Genomic DNA, 26,056 nt, shown 5'->3' on the forward strand with positions numbered 1-26,056 from the left:
AGGGAACATACATCAGTCTTCATCAAGGACCAGTAATGTAATGAGTGAGGCATTTCAAGTTCCTGCATGTCACATCTCTGAAGATCTATTCTGGGCCCAACATATTGATGCGGTTACAAAGAAAGCATGACTGCTTTTATCACTGTCTGGTTTGAGAGGTGGGGCACTGCACAGGATCAAAATAAGCTGCAGAAAGTTGTAAACTCTGTCAGCTCCATCATGGGCACTTTTTTTTAAACATCCTTTAGTCTCGTGAGACCATGGATTTATGCCTTGGAAGGTTTCCAGGGTGCAGGCCTGGGCAGGGTTGTATGGGAGACTGGCAGTTGCCAGACTGCAAGCTTTCCCCTCTCCACGCCACCGATGTTGTCCAAGGGAAGGGCACTAGGACCCAAGCAGCTTGGCACTGGTGTTGTCACAGAGCAATGTGTTATATCCTTGAGCAATGCCACGTGCCAACGCACTAGCCTCCCTAGTATCCAGGACATCTTCAATGTCTCAACAGGTAGATAGACAGACAGACAGACAGACACATCTATTGTTGGCACATTACAGGTCCCCTTGAGTAAGTAAGAGTCTGTCACAATAAAAGCAGAATTTCACCTGAAAATTGTTTTCCTTCATGGATGAGAGTGATCAGCTGAGCATTTCCCGCTATCTATAGCATTGTATTCAAATAAAATTAGTGCCCTTCATATATCAAAGTTAATGGAAACAAACTTTGATTACTGGTAGCCATAATACAATTTTTCCCAGCCCCACCAAGCACTACATAGTACAAGAACCCTTTACACAAACTATAGATAAGTTAACGTGCTCCAAAGTGGAAGATTATTTGGGCTTTTGATTACAATTCTGCAATGTAGAATTATATCTCCCTTGCATCCTATCAAGGGAAATATCAAAGTTCAAAGTAAATCTATTATCAAAGTACACGTCACCATCCACCCTGAGATTCATTTTATTGCAGGCATTCACAGTAAAAACAAAACAACAGAGTCAATGAGAGACTGCAACCAATAAGATGGACAAAATCGGGATCGACGTCACGTGGGTGCCAGGCAAGATGGCTGCCTGTTAGTGGAGCTCCAACAACCCACCGTAAAATTCTATCAATTAGAGCATATTTATCTTGCCTTATTTGGATACAGCTGTTCTACAATTAAAAACTGTTTGTTATTTTCACTAAAAAATAATAACTTTGCGAGATACTTTGGTACGATGCCAAGACTTTCGAAGAACGCTACAGCGAGCCATGTGGCTATAAGACAGGGCCGCAATCCGAAGCTCAAGGCACGCTAACGACGCAGACGGACCAAGGCTCCAACATGGAGAATTTACTGGCTGAGGTTAGTCATTTAAGTTCCATTCTGCTCGGGGTGGCTACTGAGGTATCTACAATTAAAGAAGCAACAGCAGAGTTGAAGAACTCCGTCAATGCCATTCAAGACAGGCTGACGGAAGCTGAGGGTCGCCTCTCCAGTGTGGAGGAGATCACTGTGCAACTGGTGGGTGCCAGCAAGCAGAATAATAAATGCTTGGACCTGCTGTGGAACCGTGTCGAGGAGCTTGAGAACAAGAGCAGATGCAACAACGTCAGGCTGATTGGTCTAAAGGAGGGTGCGGAAATGGGTGGTCTGATTAAGTGTGTGCAAAGAATCATGTCCAAGGGATTTGGCATCGAACTGAACGCAGAGTTTGAGATTGAGAGGGCGCACCGGGTCCCAGCTCCGAGGCCGGGCGAGGATCGTCCCCCACCCCCCAGGCTGGTCTTAATACGATTCTTGCGCTCTTCGGCCAGAGAGAAAGTGCTGCAAGCGGCCAAAGCAAAAAGTGGAGTTGAGTGGGAGGGATGCAAAGTCTCTTTCTTTCCGGATATGTCCAGAGAATTGGCTGAAAAACGGAGGGCATTTACTACGGCTTGGAAAATGCTGCAAAGAGTCAATGTGAGGTATACACTCGCTTATCCAGCAGTTCTACGCTTCACATGGAAAGGAAAGAACAATTTCTTTACTACTGCTGCAGAAGCAGTGAAATTCATTCAGGAAAAGTGTGGCGCTGGCATTGACTGAGAGACAGTAATAGGTGGAGAAAACTTTTTAGGTACAACAGGGTGGGTGGGGAGCTGGATAAAGCGGTCTGTTTAGTGCTAGGCTTACTAGCTGGCACGGTACTTCGCGGACCATGTCATGTGTCTTTTTCTTTTCTGTTTCTTTGTAGAGTTTATCCTGCCTATTTGTTTTTATTTGTTAGTTAATCTGGCAGGAGTATATTATCGCTATTTTTTTGGGTTATGTTGGTTGTTTAATTGTTTGAAAGCGCAGCATTTGCAGTGTTTGTTGGTAATAATTGAACATGGGGATAGAGTACAGCAGGTTTTTCTCTGGATTTTTTTTGGAATTATTGAATTCCACACTCAGTCATCTGGGAAAATATATATTTTTGCACATGTGTGCATGAAGTTTAGGACATGAAAATGGTTAATTTCATATCATGGAACATTAATGGGTGTGGAAACGCAATCAAGAGGAAAAAGATTTTATCATGCCTTAAAGGCAAACAAATTGATGTTGCATTTGTTCAGGAAACACATTTTAAAGATGTTGAAGCACTGAAATTTAGAAGAGATTGGGTGGGCCAGGTATTCTATTCATCATTTAATAGCAAACAAAATGGGATGATGATTTTAGTTAACAAAAAACTTAATTTTGTATTGCTTGGAGAATTTAAGGACAAGGAAGGCAGGATAATTTGTATAGATGCACTTATTAATGGGGTGAAGGTAGTACTTTGTAACATATATGCACCTAATAAGGAAGACACAGACTTTCTTAACAAAGTGAACAAAATTTTAGGTGCCAAGGAAGGAAAAATAATTTTAGCAGGAGACTTTAACCAAGTAATGGACCCTGTTATTGATAAAAACAAATTTCAGTCATCACCTTTACCTAGGGACAGGGCAGCCTTACATCGCATTACTCTAGAATAGATTTTTTTCTAATATCCAACTCCATTGTTGAACAGGTGACAGACTGTAAAATTGGCCCAATAGCATTATCAGACCATGCACCGGTTGAAATTCAAATTGATTTAAATACTGAAAGGGGAAGGAGGGATAGATGGCGAATGAATGTTATGCTGTTAAGAAATGAGGATTTCAGTGATAAGCTGGCTGAGAATCTGACTTCGTTTTTTGAATTGAACGTAGGGAGCACAGTAAAGCTGTCCCTGGTATGGGAGGCATCCAAGGCGTATATAAGAGGAAAATTAATAGCACAAGCATCTAAAAGAAAGAAAGAAAGTATGGAGCAAATAAAAAATCTGGAGGCAGAAATAACCACATTGGAAAAGGTCTTATCAAGACAATATACCGATGACTTATACAAAGATCTGTGCAATTTTGAAATTCCAGCTAAATAACACATATAACAAAGAAGCAGAATATGCATTATTTAGATTAAAAACAAGTTTCTACAAAGGTGGTGATAAAGCTGGTAAGCTGCTGGCATGAGATTTAAAGCAGCAGAATATGAATAGTGTTGTACCTGTAATTAAGAAAAGGGATACATTAGTGTCATCATCTAAAGAAATAAACAAAGTCTTTCAACAGTTCTATGAACATCTATATGCATCACCATTTGATCATGACCAGGAGTAGCCGAATCAGTTTTTTGCTAACATAAAATTGCCTACATTATCCCCACAACAAGCTGAGTCCTTGGATGCCCCAGTTACTGAGGATGAGGTCAGACAGGCTATTGCGGCTATGAAAGTGGGGAAATCTCCAGGTATGGATGGCTTCCCAATTGAATAATATAAGAAATTTCTGGACATATTGGCTCCTATCCTAACAAAAATCTATTCAGAAGCATTTAATTTGGAATCTTTACCTAATACATTTAATCAATAGCAAAAGGATTTGAGTACAGGAGCAGGGAGGTTCTACTGCGGTTGTACAAGGCCTTGGTGAGACCGCATCTAGAATATTGTGTGCAGTTTTGGTCCCCTAATCTGAGGAAAGACATTCTTGCCATAGAGGGAGTACAGAGAAGGTTCACCAGATTGATTCCTGGGATGGCAGGACTTTCATATGAAGAAAGACTGGATCGACTAGGCTTATACTCACTGGAATTTAGAAGATTGAGGGGGGATCTTATTGAAACGTATAAAATTCTAAAGGGATTGGACAGGCTAGATGCAGGAAGATTGTTTCCGATGTTGGGGAAGTCCAGAACGAGGGGTCACAGTTTAAGGATAAAGGGGAAGCCTTTTAGGACCGAGATGAGGAAAAACTTCTTCACACAGAGAGTGGTGAATCTGTGGAATTCTCTGCCACAGGAAACAGTTGAGGCCGGTTCATTGGCTATATTTAAGAGGAAGTTAGATATGGCCCTTGTGGCTAAAGGGATCAGGGGATATGGAGAGAAAGCAGGTACAGGGTTCTGAGTTGGATGATCAGCCATGATCATACTGAATGGCGGTGCAGGCTCGAAGGGCTGAATGGCCTACTCCTTCACCTATTTTCTATGTTTCTATGAAGCATTAATATTGTTGATCCCAAAAAAAGACAGGGATACAATAGACCCTTCCAATTATAGGCCTATAAGCTTAATTAATAGGATTGTAAGACACTGACTAAAATACTGGCTTCGCGATTAGAGAAAGTATTGCCATCTATAATTAACACTGACCAGGTTGGCTTCATTAAAGGCAGATCCCCAACTGACAATTTAAGGAGATTACTGCACTTAATATGGCTGAACTCCCCAAGTAGTATCCCAGTTACTGACATCTCCCTGGATGCTGAAAAGGCCTTTGATAGGGTTGAGTGGAGATTTTTAACCATGGCCTTGTCATTCTTTGGGTTTGGCTTTATCTTTAAATCATGGATTAGAATTTTGTATAAAAACCCTAAGGCTGCAGTTATTACAAGTGGTATCATATCCCCATTTTTCAACATTTCACGGGGTATACGCCAAGGCTGCTCCTCTCCCCACTGTTATTTATGATTTTTTTTGGAACCGTTGGCAGTCGTGATTAGAGCAGATCCAAATATTAGAGAGGTAAAGGGAGGCGGAAAGGAGCATATATGCTGACGATATTTTATTACTGATTAGTGACCCTCCTAATTCCTTACCCCCACTAATGAAAACAACAATTATATTCTGAAGTGTCTGGTTATAAAATCAACTGCAGTAAATCTGAGGATATGCCAATGTCAAAATTGTGTTATTCAAATTCAGTATCTCAGTTTAATTTCAGATGGATGACAGTTGGAATGAAGTATCTAGGGGTCAAACTCAGTCAGAATTTGGACGAAATAATTACTTTAAATTATGATCCATTATTGAGTAGGATAAGAAATAATCTGGATAAGTGGGGGGCACTGCGACTGTCACTCTGGGGTAAAGTCAATGTAGTTAAAATGGTCATAGCACCTCAGTTTAACTATCTTTCTATGATGCTTCCTTTAAATATTTCCGATTTGATCTACAAGCAATACAACAAAATTATTAGTGACTTTCTACGGGATAAGAAGAAGCCCAGAATTAAAATGAGTAAGATGTGTATGTCCAGGGACATGGGTGGGCTCAGTCTACCAGATGTAAGGGGATATAAATTATCCTTTGAAATGACCAAGTTAGCTAAACATTGGGACATGGATGATGTTGATTTAGATTGGGTAGTTATAGAATGGAGCTTGGCTGCACCACATTCTCTCACAACATGTGGAAAACAAGACTAATTTAAATCCTATACTATTTAACTCAAGGAGTGTGTGGATTACAATTCATAAAGCTTGTAAAATGTCACATTTAAATCAGTTATACTCCTTGCTCTGGAATAACCCTGCGATACATATTGGGAAAAGAATGGTGTACTGGAAAGAATGGAAGATTAAAGGTGTAAATACAGTAGGTGATCTCTATGAGAATGGGATTTTATGTCGTATGTGGATTTGCAGAGGAAATATAACTTTGTAGATAAAGGGAATTTCTGGAAATATTTACAAATAAGACATTGTGTTAGTAGCATATTCAAGAATGGTGGCCCACAAAGTAACCCTTTAACTGAATACACTACCACAGGAAGAACATAAAGCATGTTCAAGCACTCTGTGGGTGAACCGTGTAGCAATCTCAAAGCCATATGGCAGAAGGACCTTGGAAGTGATATTGAAGATAATGAGTGCTCAAATATTTTATCAAATGTGGGTAGACATATTAGGGAAGCGAGAGGGAAATTTATTCAGTATAAGATAGTACATAGATATTATTGGACACCAACTAGACTCTACAAAATGGAGATTGTTGATAATCATTTATGCTGGAAATGTAAAAATGAGGTGGGCACATATTTTCACATGATTTGGGAGTGTTCCATGGTTCGTCCATTTTGATGTAAAGTTCTTGATTTGTTGGGGAATTGGTCGGGTCCTACACTGCCCTTGTGCCCACGGCTTTGTCTCCTGGGTGATAGGACAATGATACCTAATGTAAACAATGACAAATTTACTATTTTAAAGGTGGGTCTCATCACAGCTGCAAGAATTATATTGCAAAACTGGAAAAAACCCAGATGTCCCACTTTGAGGGAATGGACTGAGGAAATGGTTAAGATTTCATCATATGAACACATGTTGGGAAGAATTAACAGTGAGGGAAATGTGCAAGATGCATGGGATCAATTTTGGTTGTATGTTAATTTAAACTTAAATTAGAAGTTTTTTCTGTTTCTTAGTTTTATATGTTTTCCTGTCATGGGATGGCTGTATAAATATGCTGTATTGTATCTGCTCTATGATATGCTGTGCTGCTTTGCAAAATAAGAATAAATAATACTAATAAAAATTTGAATTACAAAAAAAATGACAAAATCAATGTGCAAAAGACAACAAACTGTGCCAATAAAAAAAGAGAAGAAACTAAGCTATAAATATCGAGAACATGAGATGAAGAGTCCTTGAAAGTGAGTCTTTAGGTTGTGGGAACAGTTCAGTGATAGGATGAGTGGAGAACATTTACAGTAGCCAAGTGGCTTACCAATCTGTATGACTTTGGGAGATTGTGCAAACACTAAATAGTCAGCAGGAAAGGTCAGGATTCAACCTGATCATTGGAGAAGACTGCCTGCCTGTTGCACAAGGATGATGTAGGCATACCCTGAATACTTTTTAAGGCAGAGCTAGAATGATTCTTAATAAGCAAGGGTGAAAGGTTATGTATAGTAAGTAGGTTTACCAAGTTTAGGTTATAGTCAGGTCAGTTGTGATATTATTGAATGATAGAGCAGGGTGAAGGGGATAAATTGTCTCCACTGTGATTCATATTAATTTACTTCAGCTTTGGCACAATGATCCCACAAAGGACCTGCGACAGATCACCTGCTCAGCCATGCATAATTTAGTGTAATTTAAAATAACATTACACCATTGCTTTTATCTTTCTGAGGTCCTTTACAATGCACACTGTACACTGCATACAGTGCGCACTGCACACTGTGCCTTAGTGCTTACATATCTATATCCCCAATGGCCTGGATTCTGAGTCAGCTGACTTCAATCTCCCTATTCAACAGTGCCATACTTATTAATTATAATGAAGCCATGCACTATATTGATAATATATACGCTTTTAAAATGTCAGTTATTTCATACTAATACCTCAAGGTATCCTGCATTCTAACACATTTTTCCATTTAATTACAAAAATTCTTTTTCAGCACCACTAATTGAATGGTTTGCAGAGTAGGGCCAATGAACCTGAAGCTTCAATCAACATAGCAGAACCCCTAAAGAGGATTTCTATTCATATTCAAAAAGTATACTGTAATTCTAAAGCTGTGATTCGTAAAATAATTTCCTTTGCCTGATAGCCGCTTAGCATTCCAAATTTCTATCTTTCTTCTTATTCATTTCTAGTTATTGTATTTCTTAAACTCATTTTGCAACCAATAAGATATAATACGTTAATGTTTTGCAGGATATATGAAATAAAAAATTTTGGGATTTGCTTAACCCTAAATTTCCAATCTTCTACTGCAACTGTATTAATACGTTCAGTTTAAATCAGGATTCGATTGTTCAGAAGTTCAAGTTCAAAATAAATGTATTATCAAAGTACATATATGACCATGAGATTCATTGCCTTGCAGGCATTACACAGTAAATACAAGAAACACAATATAAACAAAAGACCACACGCAACAGGATGAAAAAATAACAATTGTGCAAAGGACAACTGTGCAAATATGAAGGAGAAAATAATAATAAATAAGTGAACAAAAATATTAAGAACATGAGATGAAGAATCCTTGAAAGTAAGTCCATAGGTCATGGGAGCAGTTCAGTGATGGGGCAAGTGATGTTGAGTGAACTTATCCTCTTTGGTTCTAGATGGTTGAGGAGTAATAACTGTTCTCGAACCTGGTGATGTGGGTCCTGAGCCTCCTCTACCTTCTTCTTGATGGCAGCAGCAAGAAAAAATAATGGCTTGGGTGGTGGAGATCCTTGATGGATGCTGCTTTCCTGCAACAACACCCTGTGTAGCTGTGCTCAATGGCAGGGAGGGCTTTACCCATGATGGATTGGGTTGTATCCACTACTTGTTGTAGGATTTTCCATTCAAGGAGACTGGTGTTTGTGTACAAGGCTGTGATGCAACTACCGTAGTCTATATACTCTCCACCACACACCTATAGAAGACTGTCAAAGTTTTAGATGTCATTCTGAATCTTATCAGACTTCTAAAGGAACTAGAGATACTGCCGTGCTTTCTTTGTAATTGCACATACATGCTGGGCCCAGGACAGATCCACCAAAATGGTAACACCCAAGAATTTAAAGTTGATGACCCTTTGCATTACTGAACCCCTGATGAGGACGGGCTCATGGACCTCTGGTTTCCTCCTCCTGAAGCCAATAATCAGCTCCTTGGTCTTGCTGACATTGAGTGAGAGGTTGATGTCGTGGCACCACTCAGCCAGATTTTCAATTTCCCTCCTATATTCAGTAATGCCGTCAGCAATCTTAAATATGGCAGTGAGCTGTGTTTAGCCTCAGTCACAGTACAAAGCGAGTACAGCAGGGGGCTAAGCATAGAGCTTTTGGGTGCACCTGTGCTGATGGAGATTATGGAGGAGATGTTGTTGTCAATCTGAACTGACTGGAGTCTGAAATGAGGAAATTGAAGATCCAGTTGCACAAAGAGCTATTGAGCCAAGGTCTTGAAGCCTATTGGTTAGTTTTGAGGGAATGATAATATTGAATGTTGATCTGTAGTCAATGAAGAGTACCCTGATGTATGCATCTTTGCTGTCCAGATGTTCCAGGGCTAACTGAAAATCCAAAGAAATGGTACTTGCTGTTGACCTGTTGTGATGGTAGGCAAAATGGAGCAAATTCAAAGTTGCTTCTCAGGCAGGAGTTGCTATGTTTCACCACCAACCTCTCAAAGCACTTCATCACAATGGATGTAAGTATTACCAAATGACAGTCATTGAGGCAGGTTACCATGTTCTTCTTTGACACCAGAATAATTGAAGCCTGCTTGAAGCAAAAGGAGACCTCAATGCTGAAGCAAGAGGTTAAAGATATTAGGGAACACTCCAACCAGTTGATCAGCAGAGCTCTTTAGTACTCTGCTAGGTACCCCATCTGAGCTGGATGCTTTCCGTAGGTTCATCCTCCAAAAGGATGCTTTCATATGGCCTCAGAGACCGAGATCACAGGGTCATCAGCTGCTGTGGGAGTTCGTGAAAGTTCCTCCATGTTTTGATGGTCAAAGCGAACATAGAAAGCATTGAGCTTATCTGGGAGCGAAGCCTTGTTGTCACCTGCGCTTGATTTCACTTTGTAAGAGGTAATAACATTTAAGCCCTATCATAACTGCTGAGCATCCCCCAGTGACTCAAGTTTGGTCCAGAATTGCCATTTCACACATTAGATAGCTTTTCACAGACCATAGTTGGACCTCTTACATCTTACTTGGTTGCCAGACCTGAATGCCACTGATCTGGCCCTCAGCAGATTGCAGATCTCATGGTTCATTCAGGACTTCTGCAGATTTTGTGGGGACACACTCATCCACAATTGTTACATTTTAATTGTTACAAGTATTTTTTAAAATTTGTATTAACTATAAATAAAATACAACAATTTTCGTCAGAGCAAATTATTTTTATTAAAACAGCATCTTATTGTGAACAAGATTTTCTGGAAAACAGTGCTTCACCTTTCCATGAAATGTCAAATGTTAATTGAAACTCTGTTTTCTGCCTGATGTAGATAAAGTTCTGAAAGCTATCATCAGATTGCTTAGATCAGTTTCAATACAGTTTACCTTGCCAACACTCCTCTAGTCCCTGGTCAGAATTAAAAGCTGAGGTAAAACATAAAATAGCCTCTAGCTATAGTTGGGGTTTGGGCGAGGTAGAAAGGTCTTGTAATACCAAAAGTCACAGTTGCAAGGAAAAAGATGACTGGTGAATCAAGTCTCAGCATAGTGGTTTGAAGATAGACACCTAATGCACATTACAGGCTCTTCGGCCCACAATGTTGTGCCAACCATGTAACCTACTCTAGAAACTGCCTAGAATTCCCTTAACACATAGCCCTCTATTTTTCTAAGCTCCATGTACTGATCCAAGAGTCTCTTAAAAGACCCTATTATATCCACCTCTACCACTGTCGCTGGCAGTGCATTCCATGCACCACTTTGTAAAAGAGATCTGAGGCTTTCTGCCCTGCTCACTATATGATTCATCTAAATGAGGCATTCTTCCATCAGGTATTATCTCAACTCTAAAGAGAGGATCCTTCCTTCAATACCTGCTTTTCATTCTCACATTGGTGTATCAAATACATGATTCACTTGTTCATTCATGGCTTTGTTTTTGATCTCACATGGAAAAATGAATGAAGTGAACTGGATTGAATTAGCTGTGGTGAAAACTAGGAACAGCTCCATTTATGGAAGTGTGGCTGTAATTTGTAGTGCCCTTTATTTCTCCAATGTCATTCTCATGTCAAACAAGCTGGAGGATATCATGGTCAATTGCTCAGATGGCCACAGACCAAAGGTTAAAGAGGTTGTTCCTAATTACTACTCATGACAAACTGAAACCAATTTATTTGTAGAAGTAACTGATTGTAAACCACTTAAAGGCAATGTTACCAAAATATATATGCAACTTTTAAGAAGCAAATCAGAATCCAATAAGCAACTTTTACAAATTAAAGTTAAAGGAGAGTTGGTGGCAATAATTTATTGAGATAAAAAGTAATGCTGATTTTTTTTTGTTTTTGTGCTTTGGCAGAATAACACCTCAGCATTAAGTTGTGCTTCCATGTGCCCTGTGTATCTGTGATCCGTAAAATCAGAATGGTATTTGAAAGTCCTAATATCTACCAGGAGGAGTAAATGCTTTTCACTGGATCTTGGTACACATAACAAGCTTTTCACTGGATCTTGGTACACATAACAATAATGAATCATTACTAATAGAAACAGAATTTTTAATCAATTCCATCTAGAATTTCTGTTGATATTCATAAACCACAAGAGATGAAAAATAAATTTTTGTCCACTGACATAGAAAGGAAACAAATTCCTGATCACTCACCTCACTGTAAACATTAAGCTGGAGGAATCACAGGGTGAACTGTGATGATGAAAATTTTAGAACTCCAAGTGCATTATGGAATTTCTTGTTACAGTAGATTTCTCCGAACTAAAGATTCGCAATTTTGCCCCAATTTTAGCAACGCAAACTAGCAAGCCTCCACATGGTTAAATAAAATTCAAATTGTGATCAAGTAATTAGTCTACAAATTCAACAATCAACCAGCATTTGTCCCCTTCTGTTGCAAGAACTTGTATAAAGCTGATGCTTTTCCAATTTTTTTTAAACAACCTCTATAACTCGGGGGGGGGGGGGGGGGGAGAAGGGTTTGTATATTGCAGAGCTCCTTTGTTCTGACAATACTGTAACACGAATGGGTGCTGTACAATGTTGTTTAATGACTTGGGAACATGGATACAGGCTGGTAACAGTAAACAGCATTGCTGGCTATGGTAGCCCCAGCTTTGGGCAAAAGTTCTCAGATAATTTCAGAATATTCAAGCACTCCGAATCAACAACTGGTTAAAAATCTTTCAAGGTCAGGGGTGAATTCCTGTGCTGATTTCTTTTCCATTTAGTAAAATGAAAATTTGCTCTATGTCTACTGCTGCCACAACTGAGTCCAGTAGTCCAGAACCCAATTTGCCTACAAACGCACAGTACACCTTTATTTGTTTGACTTTTCTACAAGATCACAGGCATTTTCAACATGTACAGTACTGTGCAAAAGTCTTAAGCACATATACATAGCTAGGGTGCCTAAGACCTTTGCAGAGTACTGCAGTAATTTTATGTATTGCACTGTACTAATGCAAAAAAGAAACAAATTTCATGACATATGTGAGTGATGATAAACCTAATTCTGATAAGCATCTCCATTGTGGACAGAGAGCTGGAAGTGGAAGGGGTCAGGTAGAGGGGAATCATGGCTGAAAATAAGGGGAAGGGAGAGGGGAGGGAACGGGAAACACCAGAAGAAGCATTCTGCATGGTCAATAACCAATTGTTTGGAATCAGATGACCTTGCCTGGTATTTCAGGGCTGGGTGTGTCAGCACCTGTACCACCTCTCCCCACCCCAACACCACTTCTCTGCCAGCTGTTCCACCAATTCCCCCCCCCCCACTGATGCTCCACCCTTGCCTTTCCCAACAACCTTTATTCCCTCTAAACTCACTCTCCACTCCATGTTTATAAATACAGTACTATGTAAAAGTCTTAAGCACCCTAGCTATATATATGTGCCTTAGACTTTTGCACAGGTCTGTACAAGGAATAGTTTTTAAAAGCTCAGACAATACACACAAAATGCTGGAGGAACTCAGCAAGCCAGCAGCATCTATGGAAGAGAGTACAGTTGATGTTTTGGGCCGAAACTCTTCAGGACTGGAGAGAGAAAAAAGATGAGGAGTCCAAGTAAGAAGGTGGGAGGGGAGGAAGAAACACAAGGTGATAGGTGAAACTGGGAGGGGAGAGGGGTCAAGTAAAGGGCTGGAAAGTTGATTGGTGAAAGAGATACAGGGCTAGAGAAGGGGAGTCTGACAGAAGACAACGGTAGAAAGAAACGGGGGAGGAGCATTAGAAGGAGATGATAGGCAGCTAAGGAGATAAGGGAAGAGAGGGATATGGGGTTGGGGAATGATGAAAGGGGAGGGCATTACTAGAAGTTTGAGAAATCGATGTTCATGCCATCAGGTTGCAGGCTACCCAGATGGAATATAAGGTGTTGCTCCTCCAACCTGAGTGTGGCCTCATTGTGACAGTAGAGGAGGCCATGAACTGACATGTCGGAATGGAAATGGGAAGTGGAACTAAATTGGGTGGTCACAGGGAGATCCCACATTTTCTGGTGGACAGAGTGTAGGTATTCTGTAACGCGGTCTCCCAATCTATGTCAGTTCTCACTGATATACAGGCAGCCACAGAGGGAGCACCGGATACACTAGATGACCCCAACAGACTCACAGGTGAAGTGTTACCTCACTGTTTGGGGCCCTGAATGGTAGTGAGGGAGGAGGTGAAGGGGCAGGTGTAGTACTTGTTCCGCTTGCAAGGATAAGTGGCAGGAGGGAGATCAGTGGGGAGGGACGAATGGACAAAGGAGTTGTGTAGGGAGTGATTGCTAATGATTAACTTTTCGGATGGTCAGCTGTTGCAGTTTGTTTTAGGAAATGCCAATTTAAGAAAAAAGTTATTTTGTTAATTATTATGGAACAATCTTTTAACATTTTTGACATTCTACGTCTCCAGTTACTTGATGGAAAATCTTTTTATACTTGCTTGCACTCGTTATTTATTTGTTACAGTGATTTCACACTTTAATTTTTGAAACGTTTGTAGAACATTTAGATCCGAAATCCTGTATTACAAAAAAAACACATAAGATTTATCCTTCACATTCAAATTCAAGTTTATTATTTTGAATGCGTTATCATATGCTGACAGAGTCTATCCTGGTCCACCTGCACAATCCCCATTCTCAATAAAAATACTAACTCATCACAACGTAAAAAAAAGATAAGCAGAAAGCGGGACGGGAATGTGCTTGGTGGTGGGATCCCGTTAGAGATGACAGAAGTTCCAGAGAATTATGTGCCTGATGTGGAAGCTACTGGGGTGGTATGTGCGGGAAAAAGGAACCATTTCTCTGGTGAGGTGGCGAGGAAGATGGGGTGAGTACAGACATGTACGAAATGGAAGAGATGCGGTTAAGGGCAGCATTGATGGTGAAGGGAGGGAAGCCCTTTCTTTAAAGGGGGAGGATATCCTTGGTTCATCCTGAGAGCAGCTGTGGCAAGGACAAAGGAATTGAGAAGGGGATGGCATTTTTACAATTAACAGCAGAGGAAGAGATATAGTCCAGATAGCTCTGAGAGTTGGTGGGTTTATAATAGAATCAGTAGATATGCTGTACCCAGAGGTAGAGACAGAGAGATCAAAAAGAGGGAGGTGTTAGAAATGGATGAGGTAAATTCGAGGGCAGGGTGGAAGTTGGAGGCAAAGTCGATGAACTTGATGAGCTCTGCATGGGTGCAGGAAGCAGTACCAATGCAGTTGTCAATGTAGCGCAGAAGAAGTTGGGGAGTGATAGCAGTGTAGGCTTGGAACATAGACTGTTCCACGCAACCGACAAAAAGACAGACATAGCTGCGACCCGTGCGAGTGCCCATGGCTATAGCTTTTATTTGAAGGAAGTGGAAGGAGCCGAAGGAGAAATTATTGGGAGTGAGAACAGGTTCCATCAAACAGAGGAGAGTGCTGAAGGAGACAGCAACATGCACAACATGCTGTTGGAAACGAACAGTCAACGTTTCGGGCCGAGACCCTTCATCAGGACTGAAGAGGGAGGGGGCAGGGGCCCTATAATGAAGGTGGGGGGATGTTGGGAAGGAGAAGGCTGGTAGGTGCCAGGTGAAAAACCAGTAAAGGGAAAGATCAAGAGGTGGTGGAGGGGAAGCAGGGAGAGGATAGGCAGGAAAGATGAAGGAGGAATGTAAGGGGAAAGCACTATCGGTAGTAGAAGGAGGTGGAACCATGAGGGAGGTGATAGGCAGCTGGAGGAGGAGGCAGAGGGAAACTGGGATGGGGGAAGGGAGGGGGAGGGAATTACCGGAAGTTAGAGAATTCAATGTTCATGCCAAGGGGCTGGAGACTACCCAGACGGTATATGAGGTGTTGCTCCTCCAACCTGAGTTTGGCTTCATCATGGACATATCTGAATGGGAATGTGAAGCAGAGTTGAAGTGGGTGGCAACTGGGAGATCCTGTCTGTTGCGGCAGATGGAGTGGAGGTGCTCGACGAAGCGTTACTTCAATCTGTGTTGGGTCTCACCGGTGTAGAGGAGGCCACACCAGGAGCACCAGATGCAATAGATGACCCCAACAGACTCACAAGTGAAGTGTTGCCTCACCTGTAAGGACTGTTTGGGGCCCTGAATGGTGGTAAGAGAGGAGGTGTAGGGACAGGTGTAGCACTTACGCTTGCAGGAATAAGTGCCAGGTGGGAGATCCGTGGGGAGGGATGTGTGGACCAGGGAGTCATGGACGGAATGATCCCTGCGAAAAGCTGAGAGGGGTAGAGAGGGAAAGATATGCTTAGTGGTGGGGTCCTGTTGAAAGTGGCAGAAGTTGCGGAGGATAATGTGCTGGATCCGGAGGCTGGTGGGGTGGTAGGTGAAGACAAGGGGAACTCTGTTGCTGTTGTGGTTTGAGTTCCTGCAGTGTGTTGTGCGTGATGCTTTGACCCCAGCATCTGCAAAATATTTTGTGTTTGCAAAGGGGAACAGGTTGGGTCTAGTATCCAGAAAGAAATGGAGAGCTTTGAGACCTTCCTGGTGTGGAATGAAGGTATATAGGGACTGGACATCCATAGTGAAAATAAGGGCCAGGGAACTTGAAATCATTGAAAAGATCCAGAGTGTGTGAAGTGTCAAGGATGTAGGTTGGAAGGGTCTGAACTGGGGGAATAAAACTGATTTGAGGTATGCAAATACAAGTTCAGAAATCACTTCTTGGCTTTCTTCACGAATCAACCAAAAGGAATTGGTACTAACTTGTCCAGTTAAACTGTTGTGATTACCATTAGATAGTCCAGTAATTCCCTAGAGTCTGCTAATTACTTATCTTGTTTCCCTACAGAGGCAGTTAATTAACCATCTGGTATCTCAATGGAGCTTGTTAATAACATGTCCAGCATCTGTTCAGAGTTTTTTTTAAAACACACTGCTATATTAAGCTTTCTTTTACCACTTGTCAAGACCGCAAATTAAGAATTTTTCACAATTTGTATTACTTTTTTGGTAATTGTCTTAAAATCTTTTCACATTAACAAAGGTTAATAAATTGTCAGAAGAACTCATGACACCATGTTTATGCAGCTGAATAGTATTCACAAGTACTGCAAATGGAAACATTTTCTCCTGCGATATAACCCTTCAAATTTAGCAATTAATAATCACAAAATTAATAATTGATTGTAAAAACAGCAAGACAGGCAGGTCTTACTTTTGGTTTCAGTGACATACAAATCTAGTTTCATTCTTGCTGAAGTCAGGAAACAAAATTTATCAAAAATTTTCAAACGATGAACAATAGCTAAGTTAATGAAACTGAACAACTTAAGAGGTACTTTAACTGAGATGCAACCAGTCATCTATTTTGCAATAAATTTGTGTAGCCTTCAAACTATGAGACAATTAGATGTGTGCCTTTTAGGATGCAAATTACAGAACTGTATCAGCTTCTAATTTTTTTTATCATAACAAAAACTGATCTTACATTTTTTACTGCCCACTTTCTTTAAATAGATGTACAAAGTAAACCACTGAATATTTTGTACCCACTGCAGTAAATTATCTATTATAAACTAAATACAGTGGATTCCAGTTAATTGGGACACATTGGTACCATATATTTTGGGCCAATTAAGAAGGAAACTATAGGCCAGTAAGTCTGACCTCGGTGGTTGGAAAGATGTTGGAGTTGATTATTAAGGACAAGGTCTCAGGATACTTGGAGGCACATGATAAAATAGGCTGTTGTCAGCTAGGTTTTCTCAAGGGAAAATCTTGCCCGACAAATCAGATGGAACTCTTTGAAGAAACAACAGGCAGGATAGACAAAGGAGAATCAGTTGATGTTGTGTACTTGGATTTTCTGAAGGCTTTGACAAGGTGCCACACAAAGTTGCTTAACAAGCTATGAGCCCTCGGTATTACAGGACAGATTCTAGAATGGATAAAGCAGTGGCTGATTGGCAGAAGGCAAAGAGTGGGAATAAAGGGAGACTTCTCTGGTTTTCTGGTCACTGTGGGAATAAAGGGAGATTTCTCTGGTTTTCTGGTCACTAGTGTGTTCCACAGGGGTCTGTGTTGGAACAGATTCTTTTTACGTTATATGTCAATGATTTGGATGATGGAATTGATGGCTTTTTTTTCCGCAAAGTTTGGAGACAATATGAAGAGAGATGGCGGGCCATGTAGTTTTGAGGAAGTAGAGAGTCTACAGAAGGATTTATACAAATTAGACAGAATAATAGATGTCAGGAAGTGTATGGTCATACACTTTGGTAGAAGAAATGAAAAGGCTGACTATTTTCTAAAATGGAGAGGATAATACAAAAAATTGAGGTACAAAGATATGTGGGAATCTTTGTGCAGGATTCCCTAAAGGTTAATTTGCAGGTTGAGTTTGTGGTTAGGAGGCCAACAGCAATGTTAGTATTCATTTCAAGAGGAGTAGAATATGAAAACAAGAATATACCCCACTAAGGAGCACCAGGCCATTGTCTCCTATATACCCCACTAAGGAGCAACAGGCCATTGTCTCCTATACCATCACCAACCTTATCAGCTCTGGGGATCTCCCATCCACTGCCACCAACATAGTTCCCACACCTCGCACTTCCCGTTTCTACCTCCTATCCAAGATCCACAAACCTGCCTGCCCAGGTAGACCTATTGTCTCAGCTTGCTCCTGCCCCACCGAACTCATTTCTGCATACCTGGACACTTTTATCCCCCCTTGTTCAATCTCTTCCCACCTATGTTCGTGACACTTCTCACGCTTTGAATTTTTTCAATGATTTTAAGTTCCCTGGCCCCCACCGCCTTATTTTCTCCATGGACGTCCAGTCCCTATATACCTCCATCCCCCACCAGGACTGTCTCAAAGCTCTTTACTTCTTTTTGGATTCCAGACCTAACCAATTCCCCTCTACCACCACTCTCCTCCGTCTAGCAGAATTAGTTCTTACTCTCAATAATTTCTCCTTTGGCTCCTCCCACTTCCTCCAAACCAAGGGTGTAGCCATGGGCACCTGCATGGGTCCCAGTTATGCCTGCCTTTTTGTTGGCTTTGTGGAACAGTCCATGTTCCAACTCTATACGGGAATCTATCCCCCTCTTTTTCCTTCGCTACATCGACGACTGCATTGGCGTTGCCTCCTATACGCATGCTGAGCTCGTTGACTTCATTAACTTTGCCTCCAACTTTCACCCTGCCCTCAAATTTACCTGGTCCATTTCCGACACCTCCCTCCCCTTTCTTGATCTTTCTGTCTCCATCTCTGGAGACGGCTTATCTACTGATATCTACTATAAACCTACAGACTCTCACAGCTACCTGGACTATTCCTCTTCCCAAACTGTCTCTTGCAAAAATGCTATCCCCTTCTCACAATTCCTCCATCTCTGCCGCATCTGCTCTCAAGATGAGGCTTTTCATTCCAGGACGAAGGAGATGTCTTCCTTTTTTAAACAAAGGGGCTTCCCTTCTTCAACCATCAACTCTGCTCTCAAATGCATCTCTCCCATTTCCCGCACATCTCCCCTCACCCCATCCGCCCGCCACCCCACTCGGGATAGGGTTCCCCTTGTCTTCACCAACCACCCCACCAGCCTCCAGGTCCAACGTATAATTCTCCGTAACTTCCGCCACCTACAACAGGATACCACTACCAAGCACATCTTTCCTTCCTCACCTCTTTCTGCTTTCCGCAGTGATCGCTCCCTACACGACTCCCTTGTCCACTCGTCTCCCCATCCCCTCCCACCAATCTCCCTCCTGGCACTTATCCTTGAAAGCGGAACAAGTGCTACACCTGCCCTAACACTTCCTCCTCACCACCATTCAGGACCCCAGACAGTCCTTCCAGGTGAGGCGACACTTCACCTGTGAGTCGGCTGGTGTGGTATACTGCGTCCGGTGCTCCCGGTGTGGTCTTTTATATATCAGTGAGACCCGACGCAGACTGGGAAACCGTTTCGCTGAACACCTACGCTCGGTCCGCCAGAGAAAGCAGGATCTCCCAGTGGCCACACATTTTAATTCCACGTCCCATTCCCATTCTGATATGTCTATCCATGGCCTCCTCTACTATCAAGATGAAGCCACACTCAGGTTGGAGGAACAACACCTTATATACCGGCTGGGTAGCCTCCAACCTGATGGCATGAACATTGACTTCTCTAATGCCCCTCCTCCCCTTCTTACCCCATCCCTGACATATTTGTTTGCCTGTTCTCCATCTCTTTCTGGTGCTTCCCCACCTCTCCCTTTCTTTCTCCCGAGGCCTCACGTCCCATGATCCTTTCTCTTCTCCAGCTCTGTATCACTTTCGCTAATCACCCTTCCAGCTCTTAGCTTCATCCCACCCCCTCCGGTCTTCTCCTATCATTTCGCATTTTCCCCTCCCCCCACTACTTTCAAATCTCTTAGTATCTTTCACTTCAGTTAGTCCTGACGAAGGGTCTCGGCCCGAAACATTGACAGTGCTTCTCCTTATACAAACCCCATTTCCAGAAAAGTTGGGACATTTTCCAAAATGCAATAAACACAAAAATCTGTGATATGTTAATTCACATGAACCTTTATTTAACTGACAAAAGTATAAAGAAAAGATTTTCAATAGTTTTACTGACCAACTTAATTGTATTTTGTAAATAGACACAAATTTAGAATTTGATGGCTGCAACACACTCAACAAAAGTTGGGACAGAGTTAAAATAAGATTGAAAAGTGCACAGAATATTCAAGTAACACTGGTTTGGAAGACTCCACATTAAGCAGGCTAATTGGTAGCAGGTGAGGTATCATGACTGGATATAAAAGTAGCGTCCATCAAAGGCTAAGTCTTTGCAAGCAAGGATGGGTTGTGGCTCACCCCTTTGTGCCAAAATTCGTGAGAGAATTGTTAGTCAATTCAAAAGGAACATTTCCCAACGCAAGATTGCAGAGAATTTAGGTCTTTCAACATCTACAGTACATAATATTGTGAAAAGATTCAGAGAATTCAGAGACATCTCAGTGCATAAAGGGCAAGGTCGGAAACCACTGTTGAATGCGCGTGATCTTTGAGCCCTCAGGCGGCACTGCCTAAGAAACCGTCATGCTACTGTGACAATTATAGCCACCTGGGCTCGGGAGTACTTCGGAAAACCATTGTCACTTAACACAGTCTGTCTCTGCATCCAGCAATGCAACTTGAAACTGTATTACGCAAGGAGGAAGCCATACATCAACTCTATGCAGAAATGCCGGCGAGTTCTCTGGGCCCGAGCTCATCTCAGATGGACTGAAAGACTGAGGAACCGTGTGCTGTGGTCAGATGAGTCCACATTTCAGCTAGTTTTCGGAAAAAACGGGCGTCGAGTTCTCTGTGCCAAAGATGAAAACAACCATCCTGTTATCAGCGAAAGGTGCAAAAGCCAGCATCTGTGATGGTATGGGGGTGCATCAGTGCCCACGGTATGGGTGACTTGCATGTATGTGAAGGTACTATTGACTCTGAGGCGTATATTAGGATTTTAGAGAGACATATGTTGCCATCAAGGCGACGTCTCTTCCTGGGACGTCCATGCTTATTTCAACAGGACAATGTCAGACCACGTTCTGCACGGGCTACAACAGCGTGGCTTTGTAGACACAGAGTGCGTGTGCTTGACTGGCCTGCTGCCAGTCCAGATCTATCTCCTATTGAAAATGTATGGTGCATCATGAAGAGGAGAATCAGACAACGGAGACCACGGACTGTTGAGCAGCTGAAGTCTTATATCAAGCAAGAATGGACAAAATTGCCAATTGCAAATCTACTACAATTAGTATCCTCAGTTCCAAAACGATTAAAAAGTGTTATTAAAAGGTGATGTAACACAATGGTAAACATGCCTCTGTCCCAACTTTTGTTGAGTGTGTTGCAGCCATCAGATTCTAAATTTGTGTATATTTACAAAATACAATTAAGTTGGTCAGTAAAACTATTGAAAATCTTTTCTTTGTACTTTTGTCAGTTAAATAAAGGTTCACGTGAATTAACATATCACAGATTTTTGTTTTTATTGCATTTTGGAGAATATCTCAACTTTTCTGGAAATGGGGTTTGTAGATGCTGCCTGGCCTGGTGTGTTGGTTGGTTGGTGGGTGGGTGGTTGGGTGGTTGGGTGGTTGGGTGGTTGGGTGGTTGGGTGGTTGGGTGGTTGGGTGGTTGGGTGGTTGGGTGGTTGGGTGGATGGATGGATGGATGGATGGATGGATGGATGGATGGATGGATGGATGGATGGATGGATGGATGGATGGATGGATGGATGGATGGATGGATGGATGGATGGATGGATGGATGGATGGATGGATGGATGGATGGATGGATGGATGGATGGATGGATGGATGGATGGATGGATGGATGGATGGATGGATGGATGGATGGATGGATGGATGGATGGATGCTTTATTCATCCCCATGGGGAAATTCAACATTTTTTCCAATGTCCCATACACTTATTGTAGCAAAACTAATTACCGGTACATACAATACTTAACTCAGTAAAAATATGATATGCATCTAAAATCACCCTCTCAAAAAGCATTAATAATAGCTTTTAAAAAGTTCTTAAGTAGTTTACTTAAATACATTGAGTCCTAACCCCGGCACTTTAACATATCTTACTCCTGGCGGTTGAATTATAAAGCCGAATGGCATTGGGAAGTATTGATCTCTTCATCCTGTCTGAGGAGCATTGCATCGATAGCAACCTGTCGCTGAAACTGCTTCCCTGTCTCTGGATGGTGCTATGTAGAGGATGTTCAGGGTTTTCCATAATTGACCGTAGCCTACTCAGCCCCCTTCGCTCTGCTACCGATGTTATACTCTCCAGTACTTTGCCCACGACAGAGCCCGCCTTCCTTACCAGCTTATTAAGACGTGAGGCGTCCCTCTTCTTAATGCTGCCTCCCCAACACGCCACCACAAAGAAGAGGGCGCTCTCCACAATTGACCTATAGAACATCTTCAGCATCTCACTACAAACATTGAATGACGCCAACCTTCTAAGGAAGTACAGTCGACTCTGTGCCTTCCTGCACAAGGCATCTGTGTTGGCAGTCCAGTCTGGCTTCTCGTCTAACTGTACTCCCAGATACTTGTAGGTCTTAACCTGCTCCACACATTCTCCATTAATGATCACTGGCTCCATATGAGGCCTAGATCTCCTAAAAGTCCACCACCATCTCCTTGGTCTTGGTGATATTGAGACGCAGGTAGTTTGAGTTGCACCATATCACAAAGTCCTGTATCAGTTTCCTATACTCTTCCTCCTGTCCATTCCTGACACACCCCACTATGGCCATGTCATCAGCGAACTTCTGCACATGGCAGGACTCCGAGTTATATTGGAAGTCTGATGTGTACAGGGTGAACAGGACCGGAGAGAGCACGGTCCCCTGCGGCGCTCCTGTGCTGCTGACCACCGTGTCAGACCTATATAAAGCACTGGTGATATCTCACTTGGAGTATTCTGAGCAGGTTAGGGCCCCTTATCTTAGAAAGGATGTGCTGAAACTGGACAGAGTTCAAAAGAGGTTCACGAAAATGATTCCAGGATTGAATGGCTTGTCATATGAAGAGCGTTTGATGGCTCTGTGCCTGTATTCACTGGAATTCAGAAGAATGAGGGGTGACTTCATTGAAACCTATCACATGGTGAAAGGCCTTGATAGATTAGATATGGAGAGGATGCTTCCTGTGATGGTAAGATCTAAGACCAGAGGACACCGCCTCAGAATAGAGGGGTGTCCTTTTAGAATGGAGATGGGGAGGAATTTCTTCAACTTGAGTGGTAAATCTGTGGAATTCTTTGCCACAAGCAGCTGTGGAGGCCAACTCATTGGGTATATTTAAGCAGAGGTTGATAGATTCTTGACTGGTCAGGGCATGAAGGGATACGGGGAGAAGGTAGGAGATTAGTACTGAGGGAAACATTCCATCAGTCATGATGAAATGACTGAACAGAATTGATGAGCCAAATGGTTTAATCCTGCTCCCATATATTATGGTCTTGTGGTGAGGTTTGCAGGTATCCCAATTAGCCGAAGTTTCATGGAAATAGCTAAGAAGGTATAAAAAAAGACAAGCTATCATTTAACTGAGTAAAAAATTATGTATTAGTTCCTAATTGTTATCAACTGAGGAGTTGGGGCTGAGAAAGAAAAATGGATCAGCCATAATGAAATTGAGGTGGAGACTCGATGGGCCAAATGGCCTAATTCTGCTCCTGTATCTCATGGGATTCATCCAGTGTACACTGCTGCGATATTCTTTTTTTTTGTAATTTACTTTTTATAAAAGTTCATCATCAAACATTTCCATAAGATGTATTTCAGATATTGTATATATCATATAGTCATATTTGCCCCAAATCTCCACATAATATTTATCTGAGGTACATACTTATAGAAAAGAGAGGAAAAGAAAGAACAAGTGAAAGGAGAAAACTATGTACAAGTAGGGAGTGATGTTTTTTACAATATATTCATTGATTTGTGAGAATAAAATCAGGCCGATGAGGTGTTCAAGTCAAGTCACTTTTTATTGTCATTTCGACCATAACTGCTGGTACAGTACATAGAAAAAACAAGACTGTTTTTCAGGACAATGGTGCTACATGAACAATATAAAAATTACACTGAACTACGTAAACCAGCACAAAAACTACACTAGACTACAGACCTACCCAGGATTGCATAAAGTACACAGAACAGTGCAGACATTACAATAAATAATAAACAAGACAATAGGCATAGCAGAGGGCAGTAGGTTGGTAGTCCGATGGCTTGGGGGGAAAATCTGTTCCATAAATAAACAGCTGAATGGCGGCGTCCAGGATTCCGTCCGTTTCTGTACTCCTGTCGAGTATTTCGTTGCCACAGATGTAGTCCAATTTAATGTCCATTGGAGAGCAGAATAGACGGGAGAGCCGGCCGGCTAGGGCTTGCTTCTTTCCTGGCACAGACTCCAGCCCGCTTGCCTCGCTTCTACTTCCTTGCACACCACTTACGATGTCCCCACCTCCGGCCATCGGCATCAGGCGACTCCGAGGACTGCAGCCCGATTCCCTCAGCAAGCTGAGATCACACAATCTAACCAGCAGATTTTCATTTTGTTTTTTGGCGATCTCTGTATTGTAGCAGTACCTGGTGATGGTAGATAGTCACTCTGTTATCCATTGCCCTAAACCCTAATTGTGCCTTAAAATTAAATTAAAAAAACTAAAGTAGCACCAGATCTGAAAGGCCGCCGCTGCCGTGTGCCGTGCCTCCTGTTATGTAGTTAAACCATTTTTCCCAGTATGAATCAAATTGTTCCAACTTATGATTAACAGATGCTGTTATCTTCTCCATTTTGTAAATGTCCATTGTAATTTCCATCCATGCATTTAAGCTTGGGCTCTCCTGTGATAACGATTTCCTAGTAAGAATCTTTTTACCAGCCACCGTATATTCATTAAATATTTATCTCTTTTCAACCATTCTTGAGGTATATACCCAAAATAAATGGTCTTACTTTCTAAGGGTATTTCACATTTAAAGATGTCTTGTAGCGCACTGTGTATCCCACTCCAATAGTCTTTGATAACGGGGCATTCTGAGACTGACTGTAAAAGAACAAAATCAGTGCAGGTATTGGACTGCCTACAATGCTATTGATTGTCTTCTCCAAAGCTTCATTTTCGTGTAAGACCATAAGACATTGGCCTAATTCTGTTCCTTTCAGCCCATTGAGCCTGCTCCGCCATTCCATCACGGCTGATCCTGGATCCCACTCAACCCATACACCTGCCCTCTCATCAAGTCCTTTGATGCCCTGATTGATCAGGAACCGGTCAACTTCTGCCTTAAATATACCCACTGACTTGGCCTCCACTGCAGTCTGTGGCACAGCATTCCACAATTCACTACTCTCCAGCTAAAACAATTCCTCCTTTAACTCTGTTCTAAAAAGATCACCTCTCAATTTTGAGGTTGTGCCCTCTAGTTCTGGATACCCCACCATAGGAAAAATCCTCTCCACATCCACCCTATTTAGTTCTTTCAACATTCTGTAGGTTTCAATGAGATCACCCCTGTATTCTTCTAAATTCCAGTGAGTATAGACCCAAAGCTGCCAAATGCTCCTCATATGTTAACCCCTTCATTCCCAGAGTCATCCTTGTGAACCTCCTCTGGACTCTCTCCAATTACAACATATCCTGAGATATGTGGCCCAAAACTGTTGACAATATCCCGAGTGTGGCCTGACTAGTGTCTTATAAAGGCTCAGTATTATCTCCTTGCTTTTATATTTGATTCCCCTTGAAATGAATGCCAACATTGCATTTGCCATCTTTACCACAGACTCAACCTGTAAATTAACCTTTTGGGAGTCCTGCACGAGGACTTCCAAGTCCCTCTGCACCTCTGCTGTTTGTACCTTCTCCCCATTTTGATAATAGTCCGCACTATTGTTTCTTTTACCAAAATGCATTATCCTATATTTTCCAACACTGTATTCCATCTGCCACTCTTTTGCCCATTCTTCCAATTTGTCTAAGTCCTGCTGCAATAGTGTTTCCTCAGCACTAACTACCCCTCTATCCATCTTCATATCATCTGCAAAATCTGCCAC

The 26,056-nt window shown here is 41.9% G+C and overlaps 1 protein-coding gene and 1 long non-coding RNA gene across 3 annotated transcripts in view; one reads left to right on the forward strand and one right to left on the reverse strand.

Moving 5' to 3' along the window:
- Nucleotides 1-8,066, forward strand: part of LOC140715512 (uncharacterized) — a 32,958-nt gene extending 24,892 nt beyond the window's left edge. Inside the window, exon 4 of the long non-coding RNA XR_012096144.1 lies at nt 6,527-8,066. This is a non-coding gene — a long non-coding RNA (uncharacterized lncRNA). The remainder of the gene's footprint in view (nt 1-6,526) is intronic.
- The window catches only part of rab11fip2 (RAB11 family interacting protein 2 (class I)), a 147,425-nt gene that overhangs the window by 31,282 nt on the left and 90,087 nt on the right, over nt 1-26,056 (reverse strand). The gene's annotated exons all lie outside the window — the stretch shown is intronic.

The sequence above is a fragment of the Hemitrygon akajei genome, chromosome 23 (assembly GCF_048418815.1).
Source record: "Hemitrygon akajei chromosome 23, sHemAka1.3, whole genome shotgun sequence".
NCBI lineage: Eukaryota > Metazoa > Chordata > Chondrichthyes > Myliobatiformes > Dasyatidae > Hemitrygon > Hemitrygon akajei.